A 17,274-nucleotide genomic window follows, 5' to 3' on the forward strand; every position below is an offset into this window, starting at 1 on the left:
TAAACACACTGTCCAACCTCAGCCTCTCCACAGGCTATGTGCCCATAGAATGGCGCACAGCAACGGTTATTCCTCTCCACAAAGGAGGGGCCACAACTGACCCTGGTAACTTTCCCCCCATAAGCCTGACTAGCCTGGTCTGCAAGGTTATGGAGCGCATCATCATGGAACTCATTAACAAAGACATTGGGAACCTCCAAACACTTGACCCGACCCAGTTCGACTTTAAGGGCAAATTATGCCTACTAAACCTGGTTGACGTCTTTGAGACAATCACTAAGACCATAGAGGAGGGAAAAGTGGTTCACACAGCCTACCTTGACCTCTCCAAGGCTTTCGACACCATTCCCCACTCGGGTATTGCAGAAAAACTCACCAGCCTGAACATAAACCCCTAAGTCACGAGATGGGTTGCCAACTGGCTTACAGACAGAACTCACACTGTAAGAATAGCGGGCTCCAGGTCCATCTCTAAACCAGTCACAAGTGGTGTCCCACAAAGCTCGGTCCTGGGACCCCTACTGTTCGGCATATACTTCTCAGAAGTACAGGCAAACACAGGAGGACTATGGCTAACCAAGTTAGCCGATGACTGCAAACTGGGAGCCATAATTAACTCTCCGGCTGACATGGACATCCTCCAAAAGGGCCTTACTGAGACGGACACCTGGTGTCAAAGTCATGGCCTCAAGCTAAATGCCAAAAAATGCATAGTCATCCTGTTTGGGAAAAACAAATCACCAATAAATTACCACATAGGTGGCAGCCCCCTTAATACAGAAGAGGTAATAAGAGATCTGGGGACCCAGGTAGATAGTAATCTCTCCTTTGACAATCATACTGCCAAAGTAGTTAGGAAATCCTTCTATGTGGCCCATCTAATTACTAAAGGGTTCGCATCTAGAAATAAAGAGGTTATAGTGCCCCTCTACTCGTCACTCATCAGACCCATCACAGAGTACAATGCCCCATTTGAGATGTACCTCACAAGACACGTCCAACAGATGAAAAGACCACAAAAGTACCTCACCAAGAGGATTACTGGCCTCAAACATATGTCCTCTGCAGCCCGATTGAAAAAACTCTGGCTGTACTCAGTTGCATATCGCTTAATCAGAGGTGATCTCTGCCTGACTTACAAAGCCATATCCAACTCAGAATTGATGGATATGCTCCACCTAAAAAAAAAAAAAAACAAGTCACTGCGAGCCACGCACTCTAGTGAGCTAAACCTCGCCACAACAATAAATAGAACATGCTGGAGGGATAGATTCCGGTCACACAGACTCCCCATGCTTTGGAACAAAATTCCAAACTACATTAGGCAGAGCCCCTCACTAACACTCTTCAAGAGAAACCTTGACGAGTGGATGGGTAACAGAAAATGCACCCCTGGGATCACTTCATTTGCTCTGCTTGACAGAGGATCAGTTAATTAATCAATGGGGCGGCGAAAGCCGACACACTCTGGCTAGGCTTATAAATGCCCTCGGGCAGATAGCCTAGTAACTACCTATGAACCTATAACCACAAAAGCCAGTGTGCCATACAACCACAGCCCCTAAGACAAAACACCATACCTAACACACTTGTAATAGGTGACTCCATAGTCAGGCACACCGATGTCCCTCTCACCAGGCTGGATAAGGAGAAGGTCACAGTCAGTTGCTTGTCGGGCACCAGAATCTGCCACATTACCCACTCACTCAGGTCACTCCACAAGTACAAATACGACTCTGTTATTGTCCATGTTGGTGTGAATGACCTGAGATGTACCTCCCTGGACTACATGAAAAGCGACATAGTTGAGCTTTCCGATTATGTAATCAAGGCAGGTATGACCCGAGCCCTGAGCAGGATCTTACCCTCACAAAGTATGATACCACAGTACGAAGAAAAAATGGTAAATTTCAACAATTGGGCAAAGTTTTTTGTGTCATTCAAAGGGGATCCAGTATCTGTCTGCCTGGGATGACATGCTCAACAAGCCTCGATGCTTTGCTAGGGATGGCTTGCACCTGTCACCCCTGGGATTCAGGATACTGGCTAAGGCTCTTGCCACCCCCATAGTGCCTTTTTTAGGCAAGGCTCAAAAAACAAATCCACCACCGTAACAAGTACTAACGATAATAAACTGAGGGTGATGCTGCTAAACGCTAGGAGTTTAAACCTCAAAATGCACTCTCTTGAGCCACTCCTCAACATGGAGAACATCGATATTGGTGCAGTAACTGAGACCTAGTTCAAGGCTCAAGAAAGTACCCCAGCGATTCCAGGTTACAACTCATACCACACATTTGGGCCGCAAAACGTGGACCAAAATACAAAAGGAGGAGGCGTATCCATATTTATCAGGGATAACCACACTTCCAGACTAGTTGCAAAGTATGATGCCTCGGAAATGGTACAGTTGTGTACACTTACCATAAATGTAGATGTTCAAGTGTATTCACTGTTGCAGTCATTACATTTGGGTAATCTGCTGGTAGGTTGCCCTCAGTCGGCCTGAATTCCAAAGTCTTGGGTCCTGCATTGCTTGCTGTCTTCTCTTCCATGACGTCAGGTCGTCAGGGGTATAAAACATGGAGCCAACGCCATTTTCTTTAGTTTTTCTTGCCCCCGATGTCAGGTGCCCCCAAAAAGATAGCAATATTATACATATATATATATATATACATGCATCACTATAAACTTTACCTTCATTTACAAGCAAATACAGCACATAGGCTGTAGAAGATAGAGAAGGAAAGATAAACTGTAGAATGACAGGGGGATGGCAGGAGGGTAACCTGGACTGAAACAGTGAATACACTCGAACATCTACATTTATGGTAAGTGTACACAACTGTACTATGTTCTTCGTGTTTCACTGTTGCAGTCATTACATTTGGGTAGAATCCCAAAGCTATGGTTGGGAGGCTGGAGCTAAACAGCATTAGGTGCGGCTATAAGGCCCTGCAGCATTGCAGTGGCAAAGCCTGCCCTGGACTTAAGAGTAGAGAGGCAAATGGTAATGCTTTGTAAAGGAGTGAACAGAACTAAGTAGCAGCCTCTAGAATGTCTTTGGTTGGTACTCTTCTGAGAAAGGCTGCCGAAGTAGCTGCAGCTCTAGTGGAATGAGACCTAATGCCCTTGGGCACAGGTTTACCATGGTGTAAGTAGCAGAAACAGATGCAGTGGCTTATCCACTTTGAAATTGTCTGCTTTTTGATGGCCTTTCCTTCTGATCCTGCAGCATATGACACTAGTAATTGCTCAGTTTTTCTTAGAGCTTTTGTCCTGCTCAAGTAGAATCTTAGCTGTCTGTGTACGTCCAAGGAATGCAGAATTCTCTCCCCTTTGTTCTGTGGATTTGGATAAAAAGTTGGTAGATGAATTGTTTGGTTAAGAGCCACACTGGAAACCACCTTAGGCATAAAAGTAGGATTTGTCCTCAGAGACACCCTGTCTGGGTAAAATATGATAAAAGGCTCTACAGCCATGAGGGCCTGTATCTCTGAAAACCTTCTTGCTGAAGTAATTGATAGTAGCAGTGCTGTCTTCCATGACAAGAACTTTATATCAGCGGTAGCGGCTGGTTCAAATGGAGGCAGGGTGAGCTTTTCCAACACATAATTGAGTTCCCATGCAGGTAATGGTGTACTTCTAGGAGGCCTTAGGTTTTTGGCTCCTCTAAGACACTGCTTTAGTAACGGATGAGAAAAGATCGGTGGCTCTGTATTGTAATGAGCCGAAATGACAGAGGCATGGTTTTGATTGATGAAAAAGATGGGCCTTTGTCAAGCATCTCAGTTAAGTATTGTAATATCGGAGGAATATGTGGTTCTGCTGTATCAGTTCCTTGTGCTTGATTCCAAGCACAGAATCTCTTCCATTTGTCAGCATAAGATTTTCTAGTACTAGGCCTTCTGGCTTCCAAAATGACATCCATCACAGCTTTACTGAGAGGTGTCGTTCATAGGTAGGTACTAGGCTATCGGCCCAAGAGCCTACGTAAGCCTAGCCAACAAGGTTCCCTGGCTTACGCCACCCAAGAAAGTTATTTTCCTGTGCCACTGTCGAGCAGAGACACAGAAGTGATCCCCAGGGTGTATTTCCTATTTCCTATCCACACAAGATTTTTCTTGAAGAGTGCTAATGAAGAACTTTGCTTGACATAGATGGGTAGCCTGTTCCAGAGTATGGGAAGTCTCTGGGATAGGAATCTATCCCTCCAGCATGTCCTGTTTATTGTGGTGACAAGGTTTAGGTCCCTAGAGCGTGTAACTTGGAGGGACTGGGATTTCTTTAGGTGTAGCATGTCCAACAGCTCTGGGTTTGACACAGCTTTATATGTTAGGCAGAGATCACCTCGGAGTAGGCAATATGCTACGGAGTAAAGCTGGAGTTTTTTGAGGCAGTCAGTGTAGGGCATTTGTTTGAGTCCAGTAATCCTCTTTGTGAAGTACTTCTGTGGCCTTTCCAGCTGCTGCAGATGTCTTGTGAGGTACATTCCAAAAGGGGCGTTGTACTCTATAATGGGTCTAATGAGTGTCGAGTAGAGGGGAACGATGACCTCTTTTTTCCTGGATGAGAACCCTTTTATGATGAGGTGTGCCACGTAGAAGGACTTCCTGACTACTGAGGTGATGTGACTATCAAAGGAGAGACTACTGTCCACCTGGGTCCCAAGGTCTCTTATCACGCATTCGGTGTTAAGTAGATTGCTGCCTATGTGGTAGCTCATGGGTACAGAGTTTTTACCAAAGGGGATGACACTGCACTTTTTGGCATTGAGCTTGAGGCCATGGCTCTGACACCAGGCATCTGTCTCAGAGAGGCCCTTCTGTAGGATGTTCACATCATTTGGGGACTTGACTATGGCTCCTAGTTTGCAGTCATCTGCGAACTTTGTTATCCAGAGGCCTTCTGTGTTAGCCTGTACTTCAGAGAAGTAGATACCAAACAGGAGCGGTCCCAGGACGGAACCCTGTGGTACTCCACTTGTCACTGGTTTGAGGTCAGATTTGGAGTCTGCAACTTTAACAGTGTGGGTTCTGTCAGTGAGCCAGTTGGCAACCCATCTTGTGACGTTGGGATTTATGCCTAGTTTATTGAGTTTAGCTATAATTCCAGAATGGGGGATGGTGTCGAAAGCCTTAGTGAGGTCAAGTTCGTATGATTACATGATTAGCCATGCTGCCAGGTTCAGAGTCTGTAGCTGATTGTGCAGGATCTGATTGTTTTGCTGGGACAGTAGTTGTGGCCTTTGAGGCAAGGTCCACGCTGGGTATTGAGACAAGTTCCTTAGGACTGGGTACCAGTATTGGCGGGGCCAGTCCGGGGCAATTAATATCATCTTTGGCTTCTCTTGTCTGACTTTTACGAGGACCTTGGGTAGAAGAGGCAGAGGAGGAAAGGCGTAAACTGACAGGTTTTTCCAACTGAAGGATAGGGCGTCCACTTTCCATGCTGTTCTGTGATAAGTCCTTGTGCAGAATCTTTTCAACTGATAATTTTGAGGAGGGGCAAATAGATCTATGTCTGGGCTCCCCCATTTCTCTGTTATCATGCTGAATACTTGTGGATTCAGTTTCCACTCGTGAGGATCCATAAGGTTTCTGCTTAAATCGTCTGCCAGAGTGTTCTGTTTTCCCGGCAGGAATGGAGCTTGAAGATTTATTTGGTAGGTCAAAGCTGTATCTCACAGTGCATGGCTAATCGGCAAAGGGGGTATGAGTGTGTGACCCTTGCTTGTTTATATACTACATGACTGTGGTGTTGTCAGTCTTTATCAGTAGTTGTCCTCGATGAAGTAAGTCCTTGAAGGCTGTCAGTGCATTTTGAACAGCTAGCATCTCCATCTGGTTGATATCTAGATGCATTTGATTTGGTGCCCATATGCCCTGAATGCATCTTCCTGCCATGTGGGCCCCCAGGCATAATCTGATGTGTCTGCTAAGGTTTGGCTGGCAGGGGGTAGAGTGAAGGGCCATCCCATGTTTTGGTGACAGGCCTTTGCCCACCATAGAAACTCCTGTTGCAGGCAGGGAATGAGAGGAATCATTGTTTCCAGACTGTGTGAATGTTGACTCCATAAACTTTTTAGGTACCACTGAAGTTTCCTCATATGCAGTCTTGCATATGGAATTAGTGGGATGCAGGATGCCATGAAGCCCAGAGCCTGCAGAATTTGTCTTGCAGGAGACTGGATTTTTGTTGCCATCAATTTGAAGTAAGTAGTCAGTTGCCTTTGTTCGTCTGGCATGAGGTAAGCCATCTGGGCAGTTGTATGCAAGCTTGCACACTGAATGTTATCTTTTGAGAGGGTACCAGTTGTGATTTCTTTTCATTTATTGTGTACCCTAGGCATGCTAGAAGCCTTTTCACAAATGCCAGGTGTCGTAGAAGAATGTCCTTGTCCTCTGCTTCAATAAGGCAGTCGTCCAAGTAAGGATATATTTGAATACTTCTTTGTCTGCAAAATGCAATTACTGGTGCCAGGCATTTTGTAAAGACCCTGGGTGCAGTAGATAAGCCAATGGGCAGTGCAGAGAATTGGTAATGCATTAAGCCAGCCTTGAATCTGAGGTATCTTCTGCATGACTGTCTTACTGGGACATGCAGGTATGCTTCTTTTAAGTCTAAAGTCATCAGCCAAGCATTCTTGACCAGCAATGGCAGAAGCTGTTGCAAAGTGAGCATTATGAATTTTGAAATGTCCAGGTATGTGTTCAAAATCAATAAATCCAGTATTGGCCACCAGGCCTTGCCCTTTCTGGGTACCAAGAACAGTCTTGAGTAAAAACCTTGCCCTTTTTCCTGTTCTGGTACTGTCTGAATGGCCCCCATATCCATGAGGGACGTAACCTGTTTCTGTGCCTCTGCCCATTGTTTTTTTGGCAGGTCTGGCCAACCATTTGTCATTGGCAGAGTTTGGAAATGGAATTTGTATCCCTGTGATACGATGTTCAGAACCCACTTGTCCTGGGTTATTAACTGCCAATTTTGAGCAAAAAGTGCTAATTTTCCCCCTATGGGTGCTGCCAAAAGATAAGTGCTTGGTGTAGGCAGAGGGAAGTCATTGGGATTGCTTTCTGTAGGTTTGCGCTTTATCTCCTCCAGATTTGGAGGTGGATGCGCCCCATTGCTTTGACCTGTACGAGTCTTGAGCCTGGTACCTGGAACCCTTAGGGCATCTGGATTTGCCCCTTTGAGCTCTGTCTGACACAGGAAAGGACCAATTTTTTGTAGGCCAGTGTCTACTGAATCTAGGTGGCTGCACTTGTAAGAAATCTTTAACAGTTTGCATAGACTTAGCTTTGTCTTCCATTCTCTTTAAAACCAGTAACTGCGGCCCTGCAAGATGCCTCTAAACAATCAAAACCACATTGCAAAGTATGCTTTCCAACTTGTTCAGCTGCATGCAATAATTCCTGCAATTCCTTATTTTCTACACATTCTGAAATCAACATAATTTTCTGTTTCAGCAATCCCATAACATGTTGTTGGTACTTAAGCATTTGAAAATCGACAGTTTAAGGCCCTGACTGCCAAGGTTGCAGATGTATAAACCTTTTTTCCCCATCTGTCAAGCGCCCTTGAATCCCTGTTGGAGGGGGTAGGGTTTTTTGCTGTTGAGGCCTTAACTCCCTTTGGACCCTGTGAAATAGTTTCAGGATCAGAAGCAGGGTTTCTAAATAAAAACTTATGAGAGTCAGGGACCCTGTAATACCGGTCAGGCTTACTAGGAGCCGGAGGTAAAAAGTCAGGGGTCAGGCTTGACTCCAAAAAGACATCATCCACAATGTCTAACACAGGGGGAACGGCTAAAGGCTTGTGCTGAGGGAGAAGGAGGAAATCCCTGAGCCTCTTTTTTGATTCTGAGAAGTCTTGACTCTCCCAGTGAAAATGCTCCCTCAAAGTATGCAAGGTTTCTCCAAATGAATAATCCTCAGTAGGAGATGCAGATGGAATAGACTCCTCAGCATCAGAATCCTCATAGGGAGGTAAATATCATTCCTGATCAGAAGAGGAATCAGAAGAAATAGAAACCTGATCTGAAGATTCATAGTCAGTGTCTTGCCTAGGCCTCTTATCTGGAGGGGGATGGGTACCCCTGATCAAGGTAATAAGGTCTTCAGCCATTTTGATCATCTGTTTTTTAGGCATAGAGGCCTGTGCACGTGGCTCAGGCATCAGTTTTTTAGTTTTAGAAGGTGTCTTTGCCTTTGGTTTTGCAGCTTTCGTCAGTTTGATATAAAAATGTTGAGGTCTGAATACACTCTCAGAAGCCGGTGCCTGCTCAGCGGCTCTGGAGCCATTCGAGGGAGATACATCCGTCGGTCCAATACCTTGAGTATCTTGCGGCATGTCGGACTCCACATGGGTGTCGGTAGAGGTCTGCGACTCGAAGGTAGCGGGTATCAGGGGCTGCGAAAGCACCTCACTGAGTACCGGTGACTGGCTTAGGAGAAGCTTCGTCATCGGTTTTGGATCTCGACTGCCTTTCTCTGTCTTTTCTTTGCGTTTTTTATGTACTCCAGCAGTCGGATTGCTATCCGACAACATCTCTGGGTAGTTAAAGCTGTTTCCAAAATACTTAGATGCAAAAATATACAGACGCTTAATAGTGCATTGGTTAAATCTAGCACAAAACCGACAGCCAGGCACGTTGTGATCAGGGCCTAGGCAAGGAATACAGTATAAATGGAAATCCTTATGAGGTATTTGCTTCCCACAAGTAATACAATTAACTTTTTCTGACATCGGTAAAAGGCAAGAAAAAGTTTCCCCAACGGGGTACTTAGCTTTATTGAAGACTTCGGTTCTGAAACTCAAACGTGAATATTTCAGTAGTTGGCCGACCGGCACTTGCAAAATGCTTCTGCTTCGGGCACCGCGCGGCAAGAAAGACTAAAGGAAATGGCGTCGGCTGCATGTTTTATACCCCAGATGACCTGACGTCATGGAAGAGAAGACAGCAACTGACGCAGGACCCAAGACTTTGGAATTCAGGCCGACTGAGGGCAACCTGCCAGCAGATTACCCAAATGTAATGACTGCAACAGTGAAACACGAAGAACATCATCCAAGTGCAACAACGGGCAAAACTGCAATACAGATTGTAGCTTGCTACAGGTCACCTTCCCTGCCCCAGGACACTCGCTCCGCTTTCCTCAAGGTATTGGAAAACATGAGAGTCCAACCAAACACCCTTACACTAAGTGATTTCAATTACCCAAACATCAATTGTGTAAACTACGAAAGTACTAATACATTTGCTCAGCGCTTCCTGGAGTACATTAACTCCAATGCTCTGGACAAGCTTGTCAACACCCCCTCAAGAGGTATAAATATACTGGACCTGATCATCACCAACATGGGGGACAAATGCTCCACACCTGTGGTAAATTCCTCATTGGTCAGATCAGACCACAAACTCATCACCCAAGACATCCACATACCACCCCCATCCCCGTCCCAAAAGAAACCATGGTGAAAAATTTCTCCAAAGCGAACTTTATGCTATTCAAAACAGAGGTTGCAAACTTCGTTACTCCCATGCAGAATGTCAATATGACTGAATCTGCTATATCCTACACAAAAGCACTCTACAAGCACCTACATGAGTGCATGGACCGTGCTATCCTGAACAAGACCAAGATCCACTCCTCCAAAAAAAGGAAACCAGTCTGGTGGACCCCAGACATAAACAAGCTCTATAATAGAAGCAAGAAATTACTGCAAAAAAAAAAAAAAACCCAGGAATGGAGGGGCTCCCTGACCAACCTTAGCAAAAAAAGTACAGTTGTGTACCTACCATAAATGTAGATGTTAGATTGTATTTACTGTTGCAGTCATTACAATTGGGTTATCCTGTTGGCAGGCTACCCACAGTCGGCCTGAATTCCAAAGTCCTGGTCCGGCGTCGGTTGCTGTCGCATCCTCCCTGACGTCAGTGCACCAGGGGTATAAAAAGATGCAGCCGACGCCACTTTCTTCAATTTTTCTTGCCCCAGATGTCAGGTGCCCCACAAAGGGGAGGCTTATTTATGCCAATAAACATGCATGCAGTAAAGTAAAACTCTACCTTCATCTACAAGCAAATACACCACATAGGTTGTATAGAACAGAGAAGTAGAGATTAGATCCAGCAAAGGAAAGGGGGATGGTGGGTGGGTAACTTGGACTGCAACAGTGAATACACTCGAACATCTACATTTATGGTAGATGCACAACTGTACTAAGTTCATTGTGTTTCACTGTTGCAGTCATTACAATTGGGTTGAATCCCAAAGCTATGGTTGGGCGGCTGGGGCTAAATAGGATTAGGAGAGGCTATGAGGCCCTGCAGAAATGCAGTGGCAAAGTCTGCTCTAGATTTAGAGTAGAGAGGTAAGCGATAGTGCTTTGTAAAAGTGTGCACTGAACTCCAAGTTGCAGCCTCTAAGATGTCTTTGGTTGGTACTCCTCTGAGGAAGGCTGCTGAAGTGGCTGTTGCTCTGGCTGAATGTGGCCTAATGCCCTTAGGCACTGATTTGCCATGCTGTGAATAGCAGAAACGAATGCAGTGGCCTATCCATTTTGAAATAGTCTGCTTTGAGACAGCCTTTCCTTGTGATCCTGCGGCATATGCCACTAGAAGTTGTTCAGTTTTTCTGAAAGCTTTGGATCTGTCCAAGTAGAAGCGTAGCTGCCTGTGAATGTCCAAAGAATGCAGAAGTCTCTCACCCTTATTCTGTGGGTTTGGATAAAAGGTAGGCAAATTAATTGTTTGATTCAGGGCCACACTGGACACTACCTTAGGCATAAATGTCAGGTTTGTCCTCAGAGAAACCCTGTCCTGATGGAAAATGATAAAGGGTTCCACAGCCATGAGTGCCTGTAACTCTGAGACTCATCTTGCAGAGGTTATTGCTAGGAGCAGAGCTGTTTTCCAAGATAATAATTTTATATCAGCTGTAGAGGCTGGTTCAAAAGGAGGCAGTGTGAGTTTTTCCAAGACATAATTTAGGTCCCATGCAGGTATTGGTGCTCTCCTTGGGGGTCTTATGTTTTTGGCCCCACTGAGGTACTGCCTTAGTAAAGGATGAGAAAATAGAGGTGGTTCTCTATTGTAGTGAGCAGAAATGGCAGAGGCATGAATCTTAATTGAGGAAAAGGATAGGCCTTTGTCCAGCATCTCAGTTAAGTATTGTAAAATCTGAGGAATATTTGGTACAATTGTGTCAATTCCTTGTGCCTGGTTCCAAGCACAGAATCTCTTCCATTTTTCTGCATAACATTTTCTGGTGCTAGGCCTCCTGGCCTCCAAAATAATATCCATCACTGCTTTAGACAGAGGCATCTTTTGAATGGTTATATTATCCGCCATGCTGCCAGGTTTAAGGTCCTGAGTTGGCTGTGCAGGATCTGACTTTTCTTGAGTCAATAAGTGAGGACTTTGAGGTAATGACCAGGCTGGGCATTGAGGCAAGCTCTTTAGGATTGGGTACCAGTGCTGGTGGGGCCAGTCTGGGGCAATCAGTATCATTTTTGGCTTCTCTTGTCTGACCTTTAGGAGTACCTTGGGGAGGAGAGGCAGTGGGGGAAAGGCACATACTGTTGAGTTTTTCCGGCTGAAAGATAGAGCATCCACTTTCCATGCTAGCTTGTGATAAGTCCTTGTGCAGAATTTCTGTAGTTGACAGTTGTGAGGCGAAGCAAAGAGGTCTATGTCCGGGCATCCCCCATTTCCTTGTTATCATGCTGAAGATTTGTGGATCCAATTTCCACTCGTGGGGATCCATTAGGTTTCTGCTTAGTTCGTCTGGCAAAGAATTTATCCTTCCTAGCAGGTATTGTGCTTGCAGATGTACTTGGTAAGTCAATGCTGTGTCCCACAAAGTCATGGCTTGTCTGCAGAGGGGGTAGGAATGTGTGCCTCCCTGCTTGTTTATGTACCACATGACTGTAGTATCGTCTGTCTTTATCAATAGTTGTCCTGGATGAAGTAGATAATTGAAGGCTGTCAGGGCATTTTGAACAGCTAGCATCTCTTCTTGATTGATATGTAGATGCATTTGGCTTACGGACCATGTGCCCTGAATACATCTTCCTGCCATATGGGCCCCCCAGGCATAATCTGATGCATCTGTTGTTAATATCTGCCTGGCTGTGGGTAAAGTGAAAGGCTGTCCCTTGTTGTGGTGACAGGCCTCTGCCCACCATCGAAACTCCTGTTGCAGGCAGGGAATGAGGGTAATTATTGTTGCCAGGCTGTGGCAATGTTGAGTCCAAACACTTTTTAGATACCATTGTAGTTTCCACATATGCAGTCTTGCATATGGAATTAGCAGTATGCAGGATGCCATGAAGCCCAAAACCTGCAGATTTTTTCTTGCAGATAACTGGGTCTTTGTTGCCAACATTTTGAAATAAGTAGTCAGTTGTCTTTGTTTGTCTGGCGTGAGATAAGCCATCTGGGCAGTTGTATTTAAGCTTGCACCCAGGAATATTATCTCTTGTGAGGGCACTAGTTTTGCTTTCTTTTCGTTTACTGTGTACCCTAGGCATGTTAGTAATCTTTTTACAAACGCCAGATGCTGTAGTAGAATGTCCTTGTTCTCTGCTTGAATAAGGCAATCGTCCAAGTAAGGATAAATTTGTATTCCTCTGTCTACAAAATGCAATTACTGGTGCCAGGCATTTTGCGAAGACCCTGGGAGCAGTAGATAAGCCAAAGGGCAATGCAGAGAATTGGTAGTGCATTGAGCCAGCTATAAATCTGAGGTATCTTCTGCATTAATGTCTGATTGGGACATGCAGGTATGCCTCTTTTAAGTCTAAAGTCACAAGCCATGCCTTCTTGCCTAGCATGGGCAGAAGCTGCTGCAGAGTCAACATTTTGAATTTCGGAATACCCAGAAATGTGTTTAGAATAGACAGGTCCAGTATTGGTCTCCATGCATTGTCCTTTCTGGGCACCAAGAAGAGTCTTGAGTAAAATCCTAGTCCCTGCTCTTGCTGTGGCACTCGCTGAATGGCCCTCATGTCCATGAGGGCTGAAACTTGTTTTTGAGCCTCTGCCCATTGATTGTGTGGCAGGTCTGGCATTCCGTTTGCCCATGGCAGGGTGTGAAAATGGAACCTGCAACCTTGAGAAACTATATTCAGGACCCATTTGTCCTGGGTGATCATGTGCCAATTTTGTGAAAAAAGTGCTAGTTTTCCCCCTAAAGGGGCTGCCAGAAGATAAGTGCTTGGTGCTGGCAGGGGAAAGTCATTGAGACTGTTTCCTGTATGGCTGTGATTTATCTTCTCTGCTTTTGGAGGTAGAAGCACCCCATTGTTTAGACCTGTATGAGCCCTGGGGCTGGGTTCTGCCTCTGGGGCGTCTGTATCTGCCTCTTTGTGGCCTGTCTGACACTGGAAAGGACCAATTCTTTGCAGGCCAGTTCCTGCTAAATCTGGGAGGGTATACCTGTAAGAAATCCTTGACTGTTTGCATAGATTTAGCTTTGTCCTCCATTTTCTTCAACACCTCTTCTGCTTTAACACCAAACAAGGTATCATGCTGTAATGGAGCATCTAATAATTTTGCTTTAACATGATCAGGCAGATTCTGTTCCTTTAACCAAGCATGCCTCCTAATGACAGAACCCATAACAGCGGCCCTGCAGGAGGCCTCCAGAGAATCAAAACCACATTGCAAAGTATGCTTTCCCACTTGTTCAGCTGCATGCAATAAATCCTGCATTTCTTTGGTTTCTGCTCATTCTGAATTTGTCAACATTTTCTGTTTAAGCAGTGACATAAGATATTGTTGATATTTAAGCATATGAAACTGACAATTTAAGGCCCTTACAGCCAAAGTAGCAGAAGTGTAAATCTTTTTTCCCCATCTGTCCAGGGCCCTTGAATCCCTATCAGAGGGAATAGGGTTTTTTTGCACTGGACGCCTTGACCCCTTTGGCACCCTGAGATATTAGTTTCAGCAGCAGGGTTTTTATAAAGAAATTTATGTGAATCAAGAACCCTGTAGTATCTGTCTGGCTTAACAGGAGCTGGTGGCAAAGTGTCAGGAGTGAGACTGGACACTATAAATACATCATCTACAATGTCTAAAACAGGAGGAATAGCAAGGGGCCTGTGCTGAGGTAGTAAAAGAAAATCTCTGAGCCTTTTCTTAGATTCCGAGTAATCTTGGCTTTCCCAATGAAAATGCTCCCTCACAGTATGCAGGGTCTCCCCAAAAGAATAATCTTCAGGAGGACAGGCTGAAGGGATAGATTCTTCAGCATCAGAATCCTCATAAGGAGGAAGAGAGTATCCCTGTTCAGATGAGGAATCAGAGGAAATGGAAACTTGATCTGAAGATTCATATTCTCTTGCCTAGGTCTCTTATCAGGAGGAGGATGGGTACCCCTGATCAAAGTAATTAGGTCTTCAGCCATTTTAAGCATCTGTTTTTTAGGCATGGAGGTCTGTCCAGGGGAATGTTGTACTTGTTTCTTTGTCTTTAGAGGTGCTTTAGTCCTTGCCTTTGAAGCTGAAGTTGTTTTTACATACAACTGTGTAGGACTGAAAACACCCTCAGAAGCCGATGCCTGCTCAGCGGCTCCGGATCCATCTGAGAGAATAGTTTCCGAGGGTCCAATACCTTGAGTTTCCAGCAGCCTAGTCGGCTCCACATGGGAGTCGGAAGGGGCCTGTGGCTCTGAGGTAGCGGGTGTCGGGGGCTGCGAAAGCGCCTCACTGAGAACCGGCAACTGGCCTAGCTGAAGCCTCGTCGTCAGTTTTGGACCTCGGATGCCTGTCCTTTTCCTTGTCTTTGCGCTTTTTATAAATTCCGGTAGTCGGCTGTTCCGACGGCATTATATAATTAAATCTTCTGCCAAAATAATGAAATGCAAAATCGTACCGACGCTTAATAGTGTGTTGGTTAAATCTAGCACAAAACCGACAACTAGCAACGTCGTGGCCAGGGCCTAGGTAAGGAATACAGTAAGAATGAAAATCCGTATGAGGTATTTGCTTCCCACAAGAAATACAATTAACTTTTTCTGACATCGGTCTGGAGTAAGAAAAAAGTTTCCTCAACGGGGTACTTAGCTTTAATGAAGACTTCGGATCTGAATTTCAAACTTGAAAATCTCAGGAGTCGGCCGACCGGCACTTGTGAACTGCTTTTGCTTTGGGCACCGTGCGGCAAGAAAGACTGAAGAAAATGGCGTTGGCTGCATCTTTTATACCCCTGGCGCACTGACGTCAGGGAGGAGGCGACAGCAACAGACGCCGGACCAGGACTTTGGAATTCAGGCCGACTGCGGGTAGCCTGCCAGCAGGATAACCCAATTGTAATGACTGCAACAGTGAAACACGATGAACATCTAAGAACCTTCACAAAAAACTCTAAGGCGAGCTTTGAAAGAAAAATTGCAACGGACACCAAAGACAATCACAAAGAATTTTTTAGCTATGTCAAAAACCTTAATAGCAACTCTCAGATCTGCTCCGAACTACAGCATAATGGCTCAAAATTCACAGAACCAACTGATATCAACAATATATTGTCAGACAGGTTCAGTGCAAACTTCACCACACTCTCTCCCCCCAAAGGGCTCATATCCATACCAGAAGACTGTGCTGCCCCTAAAATTACAGACACTCGGGTGAAAACAGCACTCTCCAAGGCAAGAAACACAGCATCCATGGGACCAAACAGCATCCCAGGCTGCGTGCTACATGAGCTCCAAAATGAATTAACCCCTCACCTTAATAACATGTTTAACCCCACAGCCTCACCTCAGGCTATATGCCCATAGAGTGGCGCACGGCAACAGTCATACCACTCCACAAAGGAGGTGCAACCACTGACCCCGGGAATTACCGCCCCAGCAGCCTGACGAGTCTCATCTGCAAGGCCATGGAGCGCATCATCATGGAACTCATAAACAATGACATTGGGAACCTACAAACCCTGGACTCCACCCAGTTTGGGTTCGTGAAGGGAAGGTCATGTCGCCTAAATCTGGTTGACTTCTTCAAAATGATCACTAAAACAATAGATGAGGGAAAGGTGGTTCACACAGCATACCTTGATCTTGCAAAGGCCTTTGATACCATTCCCCAGTCTCACTCGGGAATTATAGACAAACTCACCAACCTAAATATAAACCCCTACGTAACAAGATGGGTAGCAAACTGGCTCACGGATAGAACCCATTCAGTGAGAATAGGAAAAGCTAGATCAGACTCCAAACCTGTGACTAGTGGTGTACCACAGGGCTCAGTCTTGCAACCCCCTCCTCTTTGGTATCTACTTCTCAGAGGTACAAGCAAACACGGAGGGACTATGGCTAACAAAGTTCACAGATGACTGCAAACTGGGAGCCATAACAGAGAATCCTAATGACATAGACATCCTTCAAAAGGGTCTTACGGATACAGATACGTGGTGCCAAAACTGTGGCCACAAATTAATGCCAAAAAGTGCATTGTTATTCTCTTTGGGAAAAACAAAGTACCTATGAACAACAACACAGGTGGCAGCCCACTTCACAGACAGTGTGATAAGAGACCTAGGGACTCAGGTAGACAGTACCCTCTCTTTCGACAACCACATTGCTAAAGTGGTTAGAAAATCCTTCTACATGGCACACCTTATCACAAAGGGGTTTGCATCTAGGAATAAGGAAGTTACTGTTCCCCTTTACTCATCACTAATTAGACCCATTATTGAATATAATGCCCCATTCGAGATGTACCTAGCAAGACATCTGCAGCAGCTAGAGAACCTCAAAAGTACCTCACAAAGAGAATAAACAGCCTTAAGCAGATGCCCTATTCCACAAGGCTAAAAACACTCAGACTGTACTCGGACGTGTACTGGCTACTCAGAGGTGATCTCTGCCTGGCATACAAGGCTATGTCAAGCCCCGAATTGCTAGAAATGCTCCACTAAGGAAAACCCAATCCACCAGTACACGCTCAAGGGACATAAACCTGACATCATCAATAAACAGGACGTGTTGGAGGGACAGATTCATGTCCCAGAGACTCCCCTTGCTCTGGAACAGGGTCTCCATATATGTGAGGCAGAGCTCCTCGTTGGCACTCTTCAAGAGAAATCTTGATGAGTGTATGGGAAACAGGAAATTCACCCCGGGAATCACTTCTGTGGCCCTGCTCGACAGGGGTGCAGGTAACTAAACCAGCTGGGAGGGAGTGCTATAGCACAAAATTTATGGCTAGGCTTAGTTATGCCCTAGGGCCAATAGCATAGTACCTACCTATGAACCTATAAAGAAC

At 45.3% G+C, this 17,274-nt stretch overlaps 1 protein-coding gene across 2 annotated transcripts in view; it reads right to left on the minus strand.

The window, feature by feature from the left end:
* Positions 1-17,274, minus strand: part of LOC122816498 (rab11 family-interacting protein 3-like) — a 1,372,586-nt gene that overhangs the window by 530,623 nt on the left and 824,689 nt on the right. The gene's annotated exons all lie outside the window — the stretch shown is intronic.

The sequence above is a fragment of the Protopterus annectens genome, chromosome 12.part0, assembly GCF_019279795.1.
Source record: "Protopterus annectens isolate FY-2018-M chromosome 12.part0, PAN1.0, whole genome shotgun sequence".
Taxonomy (NCBI): Eukaryota; Metazoa; Chordata; order Ceratodontiformes; family Protopteridae; genus Protopterus; species Protopterus annectens.